We start from the raw sequence: 4,956 nt of genomic DNA, 5'->3' as shown, positions 1-4,956 counted from the left end.
ACTGCGAAATGCTCAATATTTTGTCCCCAATGGTTGAAAAAAGTCCTTTTCTTCCCATGCATGTAACAATGTAATTTTCTTTCATTAAAAGTTCAAAATCTATTGTTTTAATTATAAACCAGCCTGGTATGTTTACTTCATGGCTTATATTGTAACATTTCTGGCTATCATGGGGTGCCTTGGCCAGTTTTTTATTTTTTTATTTCACCCTGTCGCTTCATATTTTTGCTGAAAAAATCTGAGAAACAACAAATTGAATTGGTGTGGCCTACTGTGAATTGTAAAAATTGTACAGCTGTAAAATTAGCAAATATATGCCGTAAATTGCAAACAAAATTGGAAAATGATACTTATGTCATAGAATGCCAACATCATTTCCCGAGGAAAAGAACGAAATGTGAAAAATAGTCTATCATTCCCCATACCATACTCTGTGTGTTTAGTCATTTGTTCAACCTTCATGACTACATAGATTTCATAATGAAGGCAACTGTTTTTTTTTACAATTTTTGTTATTTTGCGTCCTCACATCAGTTTTTGGGTTCCCAGAGGATGTCATCCATATGGTCATATCAACATGGCCTAATGAATATGATTTATAATCCATGACTGAGCCTATTTACCAAATGTCTAATAAATTACAGTTTTATAGACTACAAGGCATGTTTTGGGTTGTTCACATTCCTATACTTGGTCTTATATGAAAGAGAGCCTTGGTTTGTGATGTAAAAAATATGAGATTATCATAATGATATTTCTAGTGTTAGAAGTCTCAAAGCTTCTCTTAGGCCACACCAATTTAATTTGTTGGTTCTTGGATTTTTTCAGAAAAAAAATAAAGCGACAGGGCGAAAAAATTAAAAATAAAAACAGGTCTATAGGCATGCTATAATTTTATAGCCCCAAATGCTACGAAAGGAGCCATGTAGTCAACACAAAAGGCTGGGTTAATAGTTAAACAAATGAATTTTGAACTTTTAATCAAACCACTGCATTGATAGATGAAAACAAAAACTGTAACAACTAGGAAGAAAAGGACTCTCCTCAACTGTTGGGGGCAAAATATGAGCTTTTTTGAGTTGATTTAGAACCAGAATCTTGTGTTTTTTTTTGAAAATCAGAAAAAAAATGAAGAGGCAAATCCGAGAACCAACAAATTAAATTGGTGTGTCCTTATAAATAATCTAATATAGCTCAATGGAATTTCATCTTGAGTGAGCACAAAGAATCTGTGAGCTTTCCTGGTATGCAAATATTAACCCTGAATCCTGTTTGTATGTGTTACTGTGACACCCACCACAACAGTGGATATCCCTTTTATTTTGTTTCAAAAGCAGTCATGCCACATAGATTTGCTGTCAATAGAAAAAGGACAGGTATTCTAATCCTTTGATGCTAAAGTAGGAAAACGTGACAAGTCCTTAGCCTTTGGTAACAGGATAAACAATGTGTTACATTTATTACTTCTGCATCTGTTAGGCCACACCAATTAATTTCTTGGTTAACGGATTTTTCTAGAATAATAATGGAGCGAGTAGGCGAAAAAAAATAAAACAAGGAAAATCGTAGATTTCAAACCTCCGGGTTTTTTTTGTATTGTATTGGTTTAGGTTATTTGTTTGTGTGTAGTATGAAAGTTATGTGCGTAATATGTTTGTATGTGTTTGATGGCTACTGACGGTTGGTTTGGTATGGACTGTTGATTAACGTGTCTGACAGCCTACACCGTCACCCGCGCCATTACCCCCGCCGTCACCCAAATTTTTTATCGGAACAAGACACCCCTCTGTTTGACCCCTTTTGAATGCTAAGACCCAAAACTGCAACCTCCCCATTCCTTAACAACATGGTAAATTCCATTTTCAGCATAACGGGGGTGTCCGGAGCACTTAAAAACCTTTTATTTCGACGCCCATAAGCACATATGCAATTAAACAAAAACGTTCTGCATCATCTGCAGCCCAATAGCAATACGTATACCGATCAACAGACCAATCCGTCCAGCCGATCGCGAGAAACAGCTGCTGACAGAAATGTTTCGAACAATAGTAAAACCTCCTCGCGGAAGGATATCTCCTTCCCCGGAGGTAATTAAAACAGGCCTAGGGATCCTATTATGGTCCAAAATGGTACGATAGGAGCCATGAAGTCAACACACCAGGCTGGTTCAAAATTTAAACAATGAATTTTGAACTTTCAATGATGCCACTGCATTGAAAGATGGAATAACTGTAACAACTACGAAGAAAAGGACTGTTTTCAACTGTTCAGGGCAAAATATGAGCATTTTGCAGTTGATTCTGAATTTTTATCTTTATTTGCAAATCAGAAAAAAATGAAGCAGCAAATCCCTTAACCAAGAAATTAAATTGGTGTGGCCTTATTGTGTCAAAATAGCCTAGCTGATATGTTACACTACCAAATGCAGGCTTACTTACTTCAAATGCTTCTTCCCTTTCCTTTTCTGTGTGATGTCTGTTCAAAAATGGATACTATTAGATGGAACCAGTAACATAAAGGAAATGGAGGTACCTTAAATGATTTGCATTGAAAACTGGTGGCCACACATATATTACCATGACTGCACAAGTTCTATTTCAAGGTAATAGTGAATGCCCAGCTTTTTCATTTTGATGGCCAAAAATTTGCAAATTTTGAAAACATGTACTACTTGATTTTTTTTTACGACATTGCATACCAGTTCAGCACTCATGACATATTTCTCAGTTACTGAAAGAATGCAGCACTTTTCACAGCAGTGCTGGCACATGTAACCTGGCACTGTGTTGGTTAGGCCACACCAATTTAATTTGTTGGTTCTCGGATTTTTTCAGGAAAAACTATGAAGCGACAGGGCGAAAAAAATTAAAATAAAAACAGATCTAGGCATCCTATTATAGCCCCAAATGACTACAATAGGAGGTATGAAGTCAACACAAAAGGCTGGTTCAAAATTTAAACAATGAATTTTGAACTTCTAATGATACCACTGCATTGAAAGATGGAATAACTGTAACGACTAGGAAGAAAAGGACTGTTTTCAACTATTCAGGGCAAAATATGAGCATTTTGCAGTTGATTCTGTAATTTTTTTTTTTTTTTTTGCAAATCAGGAAAAAATGAAGAGGTGAATCCGAGAACCAACAAATTAAATTGGTGTGGCCTTAGCATTTTTTTTCAGAAATTGTCATAAATACTACTAGAGTATTGATGCCTGCAAAAAATAAGCATGAATACCTGAAGACATTGCAGGGCTCGAAATTCATTTTTGGGAATAGGTGCATGCACTGGTGCACCCAACCTAAAAATTGGCCATGGGTGCACAAAAGATATTTTAGGTGCACCATATAAGATAAAATAAGTAGAATTTCAGCAAAAACTATTGTTTCATTCCAAGAAAAGTACTATAACAATTATGATTGTATTATTTTTTCTGACACTTAGATGTTAAGAATATGCTGTAAGTATTATACATTTGACATCTTTACATACGTTAACATAGTAAGAAAATATTTGGGTGCACTGGTGCACCCACAGAAAAAAAAATGGGTGCACAGCTCTAAATTTGGGTGCACTAAGGTGCACATGCACCCAGTATTTCGAGCCCTGCATTTTCTAATAATGTCATCTACCATTATTATGATATCAAACTTTTAAGCATTTACTGAAACATTGCTTCGTTTGTGCATCCCAAGAAACTACCAAACAAACCCATACGGGTTCCCGTGAGTATTATGAGATGTGTGCAATAAATTAGTGTTTGACTTCTTGCAGTTGCATTACTCTCATCTGCCGAATAAACATACCCCCCGGAATAAACGTACCCCCCCCGGACAAAATCTTCAAAATCAAATAAACATACCCCCGGAATAAACGTACCCCCCGGAAAATTACCAAAATTGACGGGTAACCTGTGTCTCTTGTACTAAAATGCGCCCTTACTGATATATGCACAAATCTTTAACTGTTATTTGCAATTAGGAATTGAAATAGACAAAAAAAGGGGCATTTAATATTTCGTATTTTGATAAGCACCACCCATGACAATAGAACATTCAGACGAATTTATGCACGCGGTGATTGCAAAAACCGGCCCGAAAATGACAAGTTTCTCGCTACAATACGTGTTTATAAACGTCTTCACGTCGATGATTTGTCAATTTTTTTCACACGAAGTTGAAAAAAATTACTGGTTTTCAAAAAATTAATAAACGTACTGTAGACAAAATAAGAACGTACTAGGGTGGATGTTAGGGCCCAAAAAATAAACGTACCTGTATGTTTATTCGGCAGATGAGAGTAGCCTTACCAGTCCACAGTCATCAGTCCTGCCTGCTAATATTAAGTCAATGCCTGGATCATAAAGCATGGATGCCAGACCCATAACATGCTTAGAGGGCCCAGACAGTGTTCTAGCCAGTGTTCAGATACAGGAGAGCAACTTTCATGGCGCAAATCACGCATTGAGCCAAAATAGTTTGAACCTCATAACCCCCTGAGACACTATTTCTTGTTCAATGAAGAACAGGTTTTGAGAAGTTAAGGTTTTCCCTTTGCTATAGCTTCATTTTAAAGTTATATGTTCATTTTCTGCAAGATTTATGAAGGTTTTCCCTCCCAAAACACCCCTATGCTGTTTGAAAGACAGCATAGGGGTCAAAATTATGGCATAGGGCAGTGTTCAAAATACCTGTCTGCAGTCTGCAATCTGCAGATAGATTTTCAAGATTGCAGAAGAAAAATTTATACAATCTGCAATTTTGCAGAAAGAAAAATTGGCACTTGGGATTTGGCGCTCTTGGCCCCAAGGACAGACAACACTGAAGCTCCTATTCTGAAACAACAGGAGCTTCTTCACTAATTTGCATCAACCTTGTCTTGACTTGTCTATCTTTTGTTTCTTTTGGACTTCCAAACATTTGTCTTCACTAATTTGCATATTAATCAATAGTTCAT

At 36.4% G+C, this 4,956-nt stretch overlaps 1 protein-coding gene across 1 annotated transcript in view; it reads left to right on the top strand.

Moving 5' to 3' along the window:
- LOC109476805 (kinesin-like protein klp-3) overlaps nucleotides 1-4,956 on the top strand; it is a 46,398-nt gene that overhangs the window by 6,428 nt on the left and 35,014 nt on the right. The gene's annotated exons all lie outside the window — the stretch shown is intronic.

Source organism: Branchiostoma belcheri, unplaced genomic scaffold, assembly GCF_001625305.1.
Source record: "Branchiostoma belcheri isolate BF01 breed outbred unplaced genomic scaffold, Haploidv18h27 scaffold39, whole genome shotgun sequence".
In the NCBI taxonomy this organism is placed as follows: domain Eukaryota; kingdom Metazoa; phylum Chordata; class Leptocardii; order Amphioxiformes; family Branchiostomatidae; genus Branchiostoma; species Branchiostoma belcheri.
Note: the sequence above shows the minus strand (reverse complement) of the source record. Positions and strands in the feature narration are given on the sequence as shown.